The following is a 15,359-nucleotide window of genomic DNA, read 5'->3' as shown; positions in this document are numbered from 1 at the left end:
CTAAAGTGGGATTGGCACACGTGCTGCGTGTGTATCAAGTGCACGAGTAGAGCTGGGCCTCCGTAGAGAGCCACTTGTACACTTGGTGCAGGCCTGCTCCTCCCTCCAAGTCTACTGTCCAGTGTTCTGCATCCATTTCAGATTCCAGGCTTCCCTGACACACTATCCCCTGCTCAGGCCTGGCTTGGTCAGTGGCTGAGAGTTGGTCTCCACTCAGGTAACCTGGTACCTAGCAGGGATGGGGACAGACTGGCTACAGCCAGCTCATGCTCACAGCTATACTGTGCCGATGTGGCCCAGGCCCAGGTCTCCTAGCTCACTCCACATTCTCCTTGGTCTGGAGTCCCTGCTGGGTTATAAGTTTATGTAGCTTCTGGTGCTGGCCCCATCTCAATGTGGCCACTGACTATAGAGGAATATAGGCCACTCAGCTGATAGCAGGGTTCCCACAGGCAAGGGTCAGGCCGTGTCCCTAGGGCCGTCCTGTCCCTACAATAGCCCATTCCCTCTGGAGAGTTGAATAATTAGCTCCACAGAGGTTGATTCCTCAGCAAGTCCAGCCAAAGGAAAACTCACTCATGTTCCCAGCCGTCTGCTGTACACTGTCACTCTGAGATTGGTGTTAGCCCTGGGTTCTCCTTGACTGAGTGAGGAGAAACCGGAGGCTCTCCCCGGAACTGTCACAGCCTCCAAGCTGACCAGCTGACTGAGGACACTGCTCCTGTTTCCCTACCTACGGATCCTGCTGCCCACATGGAGAAAGGCAGAAATTTGGGAATGGCTTGTGGCCCTGATGCAGATATACCTGCTCTCTACCATAGAGCCACCTTGTTGCCAGGAGCCTGCTGTGGCCTGTGCCCCTGGGAAACTACAGGCCCCTCCTTTCTCCTGTCCCCCTACATGCTAGTGCTGGGAACGTGGGGAAGACAGTTTGGGTCCACGGGCAAGATTGGGGGGAGGTGTGTCCCACAGTCCCCACGTCAGGCAGATGCCCCGGAGCTGACTCACAGTCTGTCTGTACCCCGCCTTTTAGACCTCCTTCCACTTGGGGTCTGGAGGCTATACAGCCCAGCAGGGTATGACCCTCTCATTTACCCTTGGAAACCGAATGCCGTGCAGTAAGATGATGGCTGTGATCAGAACAGCCACCAGGAAGGGACACATGAGCCAAGCACAATGTAGAGATAGGTGTGGGGCCAGGCAACTGAACCCACGAGGGGACTTCCTGTGTCCCAGCAGGTGTGGGCTGTGTGGCTCCAGGGTTAAGGGTCTGGATTCTGAGGTGGACAACAAAACCCCAGAGGGGTTCCTGACTGGGGTGTAGGCAGTGGGTGCTCACCTCTTCAGCAGAGGACGTATAGCCTCATCCTTTCCCCTCACTGTTTCTAGGTGGGGGTGACCTGTGCTCAGTGGCTGGTACTGCAGTCTAGACAGCAGAGGCAGGGCCCCAAGCCCAGCACCTGAAACAGAATCCTCCTTGTAACTGGGGTCAAACTGCCCTTACACTCCCACACCGTCAGAACAGAAGGCGGTATCAGAAGTCTCGATCCTGGGGCACATCCCAGCTGCCATCCTGACCCAGGAAACCAAGGTTGGCAGGCTGATGTGGGTGCAGGACAGCTCCGAGGTCGCGAACCTATGCCTCTCATACTTACTCTCACATTGCCGTGAGCAGTCAGCAGGCCGCCCTCCTGGCTGCTGCTTTGGCGCGAGGCCCCAGGGACCGCGGCAGTTGATTCTGCTTGGCGACAGCTCTGACTGCTGTATCTCCGAAGAAACCAGCCTCAGGGAGCAGTGAGGAGAATCTACATGGGAACCCGGTCCCAGGGTGGCTGGGCCCATTAACCCCTACAGGCCAAGCTGTAGGCAGCTGGCTTGGTTCTGTAGTGACTTCAGAGTGGACTTCATCTCTCCTAAACACAGCTGGGCTCCCCTTGCCCCATCGGACCCTGGCCCAGGTCATCCAAGAAGTCCTGGTCGGCGGGATCCTGGAGATCTCAGGTTGAAAGCATCTGGGACTTGGGTTATACCAGTATACAAAGGAGAAAGTGAGGCCCGTGCGGGAGAGGTCTGCCCTGCAATGTTCTTTCTGGCTTCTGGCCCCAGAGGATACAGAAGCTTGTGGCGGAGGTGGCTAGGGTACAGCCTGGGGAAGAGATGCCCCAAGGGGCGTGCTCTCAGAGGAAGGAGGCAGGCAGGGAGTGAGCAGTACTAAGCAGGGGCTATTCCAAGGGGCTCTAGGCTAGAAAAAAACCCAAGGTTCCTCCAGGAGGGGCTGCTTGGATGTGTGGCCCGTGGGCTCAACCATCAGGTTCAGGGCTTTGATTTTTAACTGATGTTAACCCAGATGTGTCTGCCTAGTAGTAGTTCATGGAAGAGAGAACCCTGGATGGACAAACTATTTTAAAACAGGCCCAGAGGCTGGGCATGGTGTTTCACACTTTTAATCCCAGCTCTTGAGAAGCAGAGGCATGTGGATCTCTGTGAGTTCAAAGCCCGCCTGGTCTACAGAGCAAGTTCTAGGACAGCCAGGGTTACACAGAGTGAGACCCTGTCTCAAAAACAAACACTCCCTCCCCTGCTCCAAAATTAAATAAAACAATGAAAATAGGCCTGGAGGCTACCAAGAGAACTCTGGAGTGGCAGCATCATCCAATGTCATTGTTTCTGTGGGCTACCCAGATCACTCTCTGGCTATCAAGTTTTCAGGTGGCCTTGGATCCCCAAATCTGAAGACTAGGAACGATATGGAGCCCCAATAAAGAAAAAAAAAAGACTGAGCAAGGGCCTGGGCTAAAGAGCACTCAGCTTAGAGAGAACCCTCCTCAGGTGGGTGGATTTATGGGGAATCCTGTGGAGGCAGCACAACCAACCATGGCCTACCAGGAATGTGTCCCAAACCACTGCTTAGCCCCAGCACCCAAATCTCCACTCAGAGAATGGTTGTCACCTGCAGTCACAGTCACCTCAGCAGCCCTTCCTGCCTCTCCTTGCCACCTTCAGGAGGATGAATCTTTCACCTCTGAAGTCTCTGGGCTCCCAAGTTGGATTGAGATGACGATGGTCTTTAGGTGGCTGAGTCGGGAGGTGACAGACTGCAGAGCAGAGGGCCAGCCAACCTAATTATCAAAGAAATGCACAGTGGAGAAGCCAATGAGCAACCTCGAGTAGCTGACAGCCCACCAAGCAGGAAAGAGGACCTCAATGGCCAGGCCCAGACCCACACAAACTCCCTGCAGATGCTCCCAGCTGGGGACCAGGGACCTATATCTATGCACTATGGAGAAGGGTTTGGTAAAGTGGTGTGTGTGTGTGTGTGTGTGTGTGTGTGTGTGTGTGTGTGTGTGTGTGTATACAGAAGAACAGCAGACAGCTGATGTGTGTGTGTATACAGAACATCAGATTGGCCTGTGGGGATGTCTGTGGGGCATTTTCTTGATTGATGGTTGACGTGAGAGGGCCCAGTGCAATGTGGGTGGTGCAACCCCTGGGTAGGTGGTCCTGGGGTGTATAAGAAAACAGGCTGAGCAAGCCATGAGGGGCAAGCCAACAAGCAGCATTCTTCTATGCTCTCTGCTTCAGTTCCTGCCTTCAAGTTACTACCCTGAGTTCTTGTCCTGGCCTCCCCCATGATGGACTACAACATGTAAATAAACACCTTCTTCTCCAAGGTTTGTTTAACCAGTGTCTTATCACAGCAACAGAGAAGCAAACTAGATGATTCTTCAAGAACTGTTTGGAGTGATAGGTAAAGACAGGAAGTAGAAGAATAACTGACAGGTGGAGAGGTGGGGACAGTGGCAGGGACTCCTAACTGCATACAAGATTTCTGTCTCGGGTGGGGGTGGGGGAGGATAGAGATGTTCTAAAATGGAGGGTATTACTCAACTCTCTGAATGCATGACAAACCCAACCGATTCACACTCTACACAGGCAAGAGGCTGGCATCTGCACACCCCAAAGCTGTTACAACCAAACTCAGCACAGCTTCCCTGGAAGCTGTCTGAACCGGGTGTGCTGGCTCACACCTGCAATCTCAGAGCTCGGGTTGCGTAGGCAGGAGGTTTGCTGGGAATCCAAGGCCAGCATGAGCTACACAGTGAGTTTCAGGCCCAAACAAACACACCCCCCCAAACCTAGTGCCAAACAACAATAACAAGCTATTGGAATACAGTATTGACCTTCCTAAGTTTATATGAAAATAAAACCAGAAATACAGAAAACCACATTCAGACCATTAAAATTATTTTCTTTTCACAAACTACCTGCACATAATTTTCTTTTAGTTCTTGGCAACCTACTTGTACAGCAGGGCTTAAATCATCTAGCAAGAGCAGAGGCACTTAAAACTTCATTTCCTCTTGCTTTTGCGGTAGATTTCAGAAAGGAAAAGAATAGGGGTACGACAGCAGGAGAGGCCACTCTGAGGTCCCCCAAGTGCCACACAGCAGCCTAGAGGTGCTCTAGTGTGGCTACCTGGGACTCTGGAGTCTGCACCCCTCAGCTGTCTGCTATTTTTCTGAATAGCCTTCAGGTCCCTGAGACAGTGATACCTAAGTAGACCGTGCTGGGCAATGAAGGATCCCTTTCTCACACCATTCAGCCAACAGAAATGTGAGCTATGTGTAGCTGAGTAACCTGAAGACAATCACCCCAACAGTCCATGGGTCCGGGGAACACAGCACCCTGGTGACACTGTTTCTCTGGTACATTCCTGCTGTCAGAAGTGGGGTTTCTCCTAAGGAATAGTGTGTGTGTGTGTGTGTGTGTGTGTGTGTGTGTGTGTGTGTGTGTGCATGTGCGTGTGTGTACGCAAATTGCCATCACATATTCTTTTTCCCAAAGCTATTTTGATTTTAAAAATGTTTATTTATACCAGGTGATGGTGGCACATGCCTTTAATCCCAGCACTCAGGAGGCAGAGGCAGGCGGATCTCTGAGTTCAAGGCCAGTCTGGTCTACAGAGTGACTTTCAGAACAGCGAGGACTACACAGAGAAACCCTGTCTCAAAACAAAATGTTTATTTATTTTATGTGTATGGATGTTTTGCCTACACATATGTCTGTGCACCATGTGCGTGCCTGGTGCCTGTGGAGGCCGGAAGTGGATACTTGAACCCAAGTCCTCTGGAAGAGCAGCCAGTGCTCTTAACCACTAAGCCCCCTCTCAGCTCTGAATTATAACTTTTTGTTGTTTTGTTTTGTTTTTTGTTCTTTTGAGACAGGGTTTCTCTGTGTATCCCTGGCTGTCCTGGAACTCACTCTGTAGACCAGGCTGGCCTCGAACTCACAGAGATCCACCTGCCTCTGCCTTCTGAGTGCTGGGATTGAAGGCATGTGTCACCACCGCCAAGCTTCCCCTTTTTTATAAATAGATTCTTTTTGGTAGTTTTTGGTTAATCCTGAAGTCCATGATGCATTCTGAGTTAGTTTTGTCTGTGACAAACAGTTGCTTCCCTATTATTGTGTTTTTTGTTGAAAATCCTTTTTCCATTGAATTGACTTTACATATCAGGGTTTCATCTTTGTGCCAGAACCACATGGCTTTGAGAACCACAGCTTTACCGTAAGTCTTAGGATTAGAACCACATGGTTTTGAGGACCACAGCTTTACTGTAAGTCTTGGCATTTTTTGTAACTGTTGTTCTGGCTATTCTTGGTCCTTCACCTCTCTGTATGAGTTTTCAGGTCCACCTGACATTTTCTATGCCTAAAAAACAAGGGTCACCTTACAATTTTTTTCTAACAGATTTATTTATCTTATTTTATGAGTATGAGTGTTTTGCCTGTATGTATGTATGCACACTATGTCTGTGCTGAGGTCAAAAGAGGGCACTGGATTCCCTGGAACTGGAGATGTGGATGGCAGTGAGCCACCACGGAGGGATTGGGAACTGAAGAACAGAAGGTGTTCTTAACCACTGAGCAGGTGATCCAGCTCCTTGCCACTCTTTTTTAATTCTCAACTTTTAGTAATTACGTCTCATGAGAAGTCACAGCAAAGCGCAAGCCTGCCATCCTCCGTGGAGGTGTCTCGGACAGCCCTCCGGCATCCTCGGAGCCAGGACTCAAATCGTCAAAAGCCATCACAGCTGTGGGCCTCGCTTGTGGACCAGTGTTTGTAACTTGTCTCCCGGCCTGAATCTGTGGGTGTCCATGACATTTCACCGTGAGTGTAGAATCAATTAGACAGCCAACCCTGTGTCAGAGTGTGATCACAGCCCCCCACGGGAGAACTCCACTGTTACCCCGCGTCACACTCTCCACCCTTTCATCAGACTCTGACAACCGCTAATTCACTCTTCACCTGCTATTGGTTGGACAGGAAGCACCCCCCAAGACTCCTGGGTGGTACAGCTGTGAGCTGATTGGTTCACGGGGCACCCACTTCATCAGTGGGCTAATGAACCGGAGATCTCATGCAGAAGGAGCCATCAGGAGCTGGGGTTTGGCTGGAGGACATGAGTCACAGGGGTGTGCATCTGCAGAGGACATCTTGTCCCTGCCTGCCCCCTCCGCTTCCTGGCCGACATGAGAGACTGGCTTTCTTTGCCGCAGCTTCAAAGCCACAGAGCCCCGCACGGGTTGAAAAACTCTGCCGCACGGGTTGAAAGCTCTGGAATCCTGAGCCAAATTCCTTCTGTGAGTCACAGTGACAGAGGGCCCGGCTGCTGGTTTCGATAATCTTGTCATTTTAGAGATATGTAGAATTATACAATAAATAACCTTTGAGACTGGCTTTCTTCCTTGAGTCCTTAATAATCACCCAAATTACTGTGCACATCAACAGCGTGTCCCTTTTTTTTACTGAGTATTATGCCATTATATGAACTTACTGAGGTTTGTTTAGCCATTAAAAGACGTGAATTATTTCCTCTTCCAGACAATTACAAATAAAGTGCCTGTCTATATTATTGTGCAGATGTCTGTGTGAGTGTACTTTCTCATTGCTCTGGAACAAATGTCCAAGAGTGTAAACGTTGGGTTGTAGGGTAAGTGTATCCTTATGTCTTTCTTTAAATTAGTAAGATTTACTTTTAGGATAGTTTTAGGTTCACAGTAAAATTAAGCTGAAAGTAGAATTCCTACAGACCACCATACCCCTCAGCCTCTGGCACCTTCCATGCCCAGCGGCTCCTTTGCTGTGACTAGCCCACCACACTTATGCACTTATACTGTATCATACGGAACCACTTCCCCGCTCCTATCCCCCGGACTCCCCTACTCACCCCCCCCCCTTTGCTGACTGCCAGAAGTCACTGATCTTGTGAATGTTTTTGGCTTTACCAGGATATCATGTTGGGATTACACGGGGTCGAGTCTCTTCAGACTGGCTCTTTCTTCTACTCAGCCACATACATTTCAGCTCCCCCCATGTCTTTCCATGGATAGATGGCTCACTTCTTCCAACTAAGAAGTATGCTCCACCCCCTGGACCATACTTCTTCATCCATTACACTGTAAGAATACCTCAGTTGCTTTCAGGTTCTAGTAATTAAAACCTAGCAGCTATAAACATTCATGTCCAGGGTTTGAGTGGACGTGTGTTCAAAAGTGCAGCTGCCTCATTCTCCAAATTACATCCCCTGGGGTTTTACTAGCAGCAGCGATGGGAGCCCAGCATCCTTCCACGGGCTGCTTGCCATCTGTCTTCTTCATCAAAGTGTCTGTCCGGGTCTTTGGACAATTTCTTTCTTGCTCACTTTGTTATTGTTGAGTATTAGGAGTTCTTTGTGTATGTCAGGTAACAATCCTCTGTCAAACACGGCTTCTGCATACACCATCCCACTGTGTACCTTGTCTTCCCACACTCTTGACATGGTCTTTTCCAGAGCAGGAGGCTTTAAGTTTAATGGAGATGTTGTTTTTCTTGGCATTTGTGGTGGTCTGAATGAGAATGGCCCTCAAAGGCTCATATGTTTGAATGCTTGGTCTCTAGTTGGTGGAACTGTTTGGGAAGGGTTAGGAGGTGTGACCTTGTTGGAGGAGGTGTGCTCCTGGGAGCAGGCTTTGAGGTTTCAAAAGACTTAGGTCATTCCCAGTGTGCTTCTCTCTGCCTCCAACTTACAGATCGAGCTGTGAGCTCTCGGTTGTTCCCGCTGCCATGCTTTTGCTCAGTCATCATGGACTCCAGTCTCTGAGGCCATAAGCCAATTAAACGCTTCCTTTCATAAGGTGCGTTAGTCGTGGTGTTTTTTCACAGCAATAGAAAAGTGACTAAGACAGCACTTGTCCTGTTTGGTGTTTTCTGAGCCTCCTGACGGTGTGGCTTGTTAGTTGACACTGATTCTGGGGAAACTCTCAGTTACTATTGCATCAGCTATTTCCTCTGCTTCTTTCTTTATTCCTCATGTGTGGGTGTGACACTTTGGGGAGTGGTTAAAGTTCCTGAGTGAACTATTTTATTGGGTTCTTTTTCCCTCTCTCTGTTTTAGTTAGGGTTTCTACTGCTGTGACCAAACACCATGACCAAATGCAAGCTGGGGAAGACAGAAGGGGTTTACTTGGCTTACACTTCAGCATTGCTGTTCATCACTGGAGGAAGTGAGGACAGGAACTCAAACAGGGCAGGATCCTGGAGGCAGGAGCTGATGCTGAGGCCATGGAAGGGAGCTGTTTACAGGCTTACTCCTCATGGCTTGCTCAACCTACTTTCTTAAAGAACCCAGGACCACTAGCCCAGGGATGGCTCCACCCACCATTGATCACTAATTGAGAAAATGCCTTACAGCTGGATCTCAAGGAGGCATTTCCTCAGCTGAGGCTCCTTCCTCTCTGCTGATTCTAGTTGCGTCAAGTTAACACAAAAAACCAGCCAGTATTCTCTTACATTATTTATTCATTCATATCTGTGTGCGTGCACACATGCCACGCTGCATGTAGGGAGTCAGAGGACAGTGGAAGTTCCTTCCCTCCACTATGTGGGTCCCAGGGATGGAATCCAGGTCATCAGGGTTGGTGCTGAGCTCCTTTACTGAGCCGTATCACAGGACCTCTCCCTTTCTTCTCTTTCTCTCGCGCCTCTTCTCTTCCCCTTTCCCGTCCTCCATGCCACCATCCTGCTATATATCCCAGGATGGCCTGAACTCTGGATCCCCCTGCCTCAGAGTCTCAAGCACTAGGATGGCTGGCACCATCACACATGCTTCTTTTAGGTTCCTGTTGTCATGACCCTGAGCTCGGAGAGCCTCTGCTTGGCTGTGTCTGACCACTGCACAGCCGGACACGGCTATTCTCCACGTCTGTTGGGGTGGCCTTGGCTTCTGTGTCCCTTTGGACCCTTTCCTAGGACTCTGCCTCTACGTTTTCATTGCCGGATGGGCTCGTTCACCATTTCCTCTATTGGAAGAGACCTCAGCACCCATGTCACAGCTGGGCTGCAGCTGCGGGAACTCCTGTCTGGTCCTCCAGCACCTCTGTCAGCCTTGATTCTGGTTCTGAGGCCGGCTCTGCCTCTGCAGGCTTGGCTTTGTCTTTTTTTTTTTTTTTTTTTTTTTTTTTGGTTTTTTCGAGACAGGGTTTCTCTGTGTAGCTTTGCGCCTTTCCTGGAACTCACTTGGTAGCCCAGGCTGGCCTCGAACTCACAGAGATCCGCCTGGCTCTGCCTCCCGAGTGCTGGGATTAAAGGCATGCGCCACCACCGCCCGGCTGGCTTTGTCTTTTGACGCACTTGTCAGTCTTGCTCAAAGTTGGCCATGATGAACAGGTAAGAGAAAGTGCAGTAAACCAGCCATCATGATGGTGAGGCGTGGTACAGAGGACATGTTCCGCCGCCCAGCAAGTGGCCTTGACCTTGGTGACCGTCACTTTAGCCCATGATCCTGGGTTGGGGGCCAAACTGGCACTTCTCTCCTGTTACCTGATTGGCAGCTGCCTCCTGAGGGGACTGTCAGGAAGGCCCAATGCACTGGGCTTTGTAAATGGCTCCCTTCCCTCCCCACCAGGGAGTGTAGGACACGATGATCCCCCCACCCCCAGCACCACAAACTGCCGGCAACCTGCAGCCCCACTCCCGTGTTCTGAGGCCTCCGCTCCGGGAAGTCCTGATTCTCAGGGTCCATCTCTCCAGCTCTGGGAAGGTGGTTTTGCTTCTTTCTGGTCAGTGCCTTGCTGCTGGTAGGAGGAAGTTCCTGTTTGGCTTTGTGAGGAGCTTCTGGTTGATTTCCTGAGTGGCTGCAGCTCCTGCTGGGATCTTACTGGCCCGATATTCTGCACAGATCAACCTCTGAGCTGGCACTGTAACAAACCTAGTGTTCTGCACTGTGAGCACGCTTTGGTCCATACTTCACTCAGGCTCTTGTAGCTTTCTTCCAGCAACGTCTTGTTGTCATCCATTTTAAAATTAGCTTGCTCATTTCCAATTATAAAGTGACACTTGTTCACTGGAGAGAATTGTGAAAAGACAGAAAAGTACAGAAACTCTGTGAGCATTGGGGGTGGGAATCTCATCCCACAATACAGAAACAAGAGCAGTTGGCACAGGCTTCCCGTACGCCTGGGTCTCTGTCCTTTTTATGTGTATTTGTTACCATGCGAAGTCACGTGGCCTTGATCACGCAGTCTCACCCTTGTCAAATGCTCGGCTCACGCTCTGTGGTTTTCCGTTGACGGGCAGAGCACATCAGTCACATTCACACTGTGCATGTGAGTGCCCTGCTGCTACGGGCATAGGAACTCTCCCCCATTCCACTTCTTTCTTGACACTGACCCTCCACCCCCTCACTAACCTTGCATCCTGCAGCCCTGCTGGCTTCTCTTGCTTGTTTCTGCTTTTGAGAAACAGCCCGGGCTTCGTTGATGGTGGAGGTGGGGACTGAGTCATCCGGCCAATTTGCTGTTTAAATTCCTAGACACTAAATTGCTGGGTTGCAGGTCACAGAGCATTTAGAACCCTCGCTGCCAAATTGCTTCCAAAAACGTTTTCTAATTTACATGCAGCAGAGCCCAGCTCTTCAGCCAGTCAGTCAGAAGTCATCACAGGAGAGTTCCCAGACATAAAATCCTCCTCCTCCACCTCTACCTCAGCAGTCCGGTGGGTGCCTGAGCATCAGCAGGGCTGAGAAGTGCCAGGAGAAGAGTCCCCATGTGCGTGGCCAGTTGTGGGAGGCCACATAAGCACTGGGATGACCCAGAGCTTCTTCCACCAGCGGAGGACTAGCAAGCTGTGGAGACCATGGCCTCCCACTTCCCCTCCCATTGCCAGCCTGCCCATCCACATTCTTGTGGGTCCCTTTGACTTCCACAACTAGGGGACCTTTGCCTCTGTCAAGGTGAACCATGTGACACCTTCTTCCTCACTCTAAACAGCCACACCGTAGCAATTCTGTGTGCCTCAGGCTACTTAAACACAGTGGGAGTTGAGCCAGCCTAAGTCTGGGAGTCCCAGTTCCTCAGCTCCTAGGGGCACAAAGCTGGGAAGGGGGTTGGCCCACCGCTTAGCAGTTCACCAGGGAATCAGCCAGGTCCTGCCCTCAGGGTATCTATTCTGGTTGGGGAAACCACTCTCTGCTCTCTTCCACCTCTACCCTAACCCTCACCTTCTCACCCTCTCCAGAAATAATCAAATTCTCCAGCAGCTTCCCACACCATTTAAGCCCTCCAGGAGTCCTGTGTTAGCCTGAAGACCTTACCTCTGTCCTCCCTGCAGCTTCAGGCACAGCCTGGCCCTGGCGGCGCGTAGATGCAGCTCCATCCACCCTTCACCCCCGACCTCCCCCTGCCCGCCATAGCCAAGGAGCTCCCTGGCTCGATGTTCCTCGCTGTTGACCTTCCTCCTTGTGGAACCACGGTCCAGAATGTGAGGCCAGACTGGGCCACCATGCTCTGCCCAGGTGAGAAGTGGGCCTGGACCCCCAGAAGGTACTCCTCACACATGTCGTGGTCAGCCCGGTTTTGTTTGTGTCCTAAGAATGCGACTGATGCAACCTGGGATTTCTCAGATCTGGACCACTTCAACTTGGTTAAGCTTATGCACTGACACTCCCCACCCCCACCCCTGCCAATCACGGCCTGCTTAAGAAGAGTGAGTGACAGGAGAGTCTTGCTTTGCAGCAAGTGCCTTAGTTCTGAACATGGCTGTGGAGAAATCCGGTGTCAGCCATGTTCTCCCTGCTCTGTCTGAGTGGCTGCAACGACGTTTACTCCAGGCCTGTCTCTGCTCAGCCTGCACCAGTTTCTTTTCACTCACCTGCACCCAGTGTCTGGGAATCTGCAGATCTCATCCAAGCGCCCTTCACCAAGGGGTTCTGCTGGCCTCTGCATATAGAGGCACTTGTGCGGGACTGAAATTCAGGAGCTGAAAGAAGAGCCAGGCTCTGACTGACTTTTCACAGGGCAAGGTGTCGTGACTCCCCTCCCCCTGCAGAGGCTGTGCCACAGGGTGGGCGTGACCAGCTCCCTTCTGTAGCCCTGTGGCTACCTACAGCTGAAAGTCCCTGGGCAGCATGTCCAGGCCTCCTGAGCTCTGCACAAACTTGGCATCAAACCTCTCTGGACCAGTCATTACTGATCCCTCTGCACCAAGCTGAGCAGGAAGGAGTACTGGTTATATACTGAACAGAATCCAGCCGACAGTATGGCAGCCCTACCTGTCATCGGTGTCAGCACTGACACTGACCAGGGAGGACATGCCATAATATGTGCAGTGGTTGGTCACCTCCATGATGCCTTTTACCAGGGAGCAGGCAGGCACAAGTCCGGAATGGCTCCAGCAGAGACATGGGCTGATGTTCGGAGGGTGGGGAATTGATGCTGGAACAGGGTGAGTTCTCTCAGACTGGAGTCTGTATGACTTTAACTTCCTGTTGAGGGCTCAACAGTGGGATTTCTCATCAAAAAGGGAAGAGAGGGACCAGTCATGGTTAGCAAACATCCTAAGTGGAGCCAGACTCTGCTCTGCTTGGGAGCGGTCCTCATCAATTAGACTTGCCTGTAGTAACAACCTGGCTAGCCTGTATCATGCTGCAGTCACCAAAGCCATCATCTTCAAGTGTCTGGAATAAAGGGCTGCAATCAGCTGTGAGGGTGGGACACCCATCACGAGGTGCAGTGCACAGACCGCCTCACCCTGGCGTAGTAGATAAGCAGGTATGGCTGAGCCCAGGGTTATGGCTTGGCTCAGTGCTGCTGCTGCTGATCTGGGCCAGGCCTGGCTGGCCCTTGTGACCTTAGTTAGGATGACCCCACCTCAATTCTGGAGTTGGTTGACCTTGAGCTACCTCAACCACCCTCCAGCCGATTGGCTTGAGTTTGCTGAGCAAGGCAAGGAGAGGGAAGTTTCAGGGCTGCTAGGGCTGCTAGGTCCTCCATCCTTCCCTCTCTCCCTCTTTTTCTTCTTTCCCTGCTTGCTTCCTCAATTTTATTGAAGTATATTTTACATACTATAAAATTAATTTGTTTTAGGTAGCCAATTAAATTATCTTTCATAAACGTAGGGTCATACATGCTAACAGTAATCTGACCTCAGATCACCTCTACACGCCAGAGGACATGCCTGCTCATGGGCAGTCACTTCTGTGTCCATCTTCAGATCCAGAACCACCAAATATTCTTCCCGTCTCTGGATTTACCTTTTCTGGACATTCTGTATAAACGGAATCACTTTTATCTTTCATTCAGCATAATGATACGTGGTACCAGGACCAGAACCTTGTTGGATGCCGATGTGTGGTGGACCAGACATCATCCATCCCCAAGAGAAGCAAATTTCTAGCTTGGGTGGTCATTGATAACAGTTACGAGTGTTCATGAACAAGATTATGTTGGAATAGAAGTTTGCGTCTCCTTTTTCAGCACCTAGGAATGTAACTGTGGAAAATCTGTGCCTAACATTTGAAGGCTCTACAAACATTTCAGAGCAGCTTCCATGCCTTCACATCCCCACGAGCAGCACCTAAGTGACTCTGCACAACCTCTCTACGCCTCACTGCTGTCTGTCTCTCTACAGCCGTTCCTCGAGTGCAATGTAGCGTTTCACTGTGGTTTGGATTTGCATTTCTCTATCAATGTTGTCATTGGAAAAGCATCTGTTTATGTATTTTGAAGAAATATCTGTTCAAATCTGTTGGCCATTTTTATTTAAGTTTTTGAGACAGAGTCTCATTAAGTAGTACTGACAGGTCTGAAACTCACTCTGTAGACCAGGCTGGCCTTGAACTCACTGAGATCCACTTGTCTCTGCCCCTAAATGCTTGGGTTAACAGTGTGCACCACCACATCCAGTTTAGCTATTTAAAAACAAGATTTATTTTTATCTAATGTATGCAAGTTTTTACTAGCACAGTATTTTACTGTGTGTGTGTGTGTGTGTAGTGCCTGGGGCCAGAAAAGGATGTTGGATGCCCTGGAACTGGAATTACAAATGGTTGTGAGCTCCCATGTGGGTTCTGGGAACGGAACCCAGATCCTCTACAAGAGCAGCAAGTGTTCTGCTGAACCATCTCTCCAGCTCCTGGCCTTTTATTTTTATCATTGAGTTGTATGGTATACACACAGTTACAGATTCAAGTTCTTTATCAGACAATGACTTGACTATATCTCCCATTTTGTGTGCTGGCATTCTCCAGTGAAAAATCAATTGACCATAAATGTGCTGGATTATTTCCAGACTCTCAGTTCTAGTCCATTGATTTCTATTGTCTTTTTTTTTCATTATCACATTGTATTGATTACTGTAATTTACTATAGTAAATTTATTTTTGTGTGTGTTATGCATGTATACATTTGTGTGTGTGTGTGCACGTGTACACACACACACACACGTTTGTACATGCATACGGAGGCCAGAGTAAGACATTTGGTGTCTTCCTCAATTGCTCTCCACCTTACTTTTTTTGTGTATGTGGTTTTTTGTTTTTTTGGTTTTTCAAGACAGTGTTTCTCTGTGTAGCTTTGCGCCTTTCTTGGAACTCACTCTGTAGACCAGGCTGGCCTCGAACTCACAGAGATCCACTTGGCTCTGCCTCCCGAGTGCTGGGACTAAAGGCATGTGCCATCACCGCCCAGCTCCACCTTACGTTTTGAGGCAAGGTCTCTAAACTGATCCTGGAGCTACCAGTTTGGCTCGGCTGATAGCCATCGAGCTCCAGGATCCGCCTACCTCCCCTTTCCTGGGGTTCAGCGGCATGCTGCCATGTCCAGATTTTCTCATGGATGCTAGAGAGCCAAACGCAGGTCTTCTTGCCGGCACGGTAGGCACTTCACCAACTGAGTCACCTCCCCAGCCCTACTGCAGAAGTTTCTTAAGTCAGAAAGCTCTTTTCTTGTTCATTTGGAGTATTTGGGCACTTTCAGATGAATTTTAGGATCAGCTGCTAATTTCTGTAGGAAACAAAACCAAAAAGAGCTGCTGAGGATTGTTG

The sequence above is a fragment of the Peromyscus eremicus genome, chromosome 14 (genome assembly GCF_949786415.1).
Source record: "Peromyscus eremicus chromosome 14, PerEre_H2_v1, whole genome shotgun sequence".
Classification (NCBI taxonomy): Eukaryota; Metazoa; Chordata; class Mammalia; order Rodentia; family Cricetidae; genus Peromyscus; species Peromyscus eremicus.
This window is presented reverse-complemented; position numbering follows the sequence as displayed.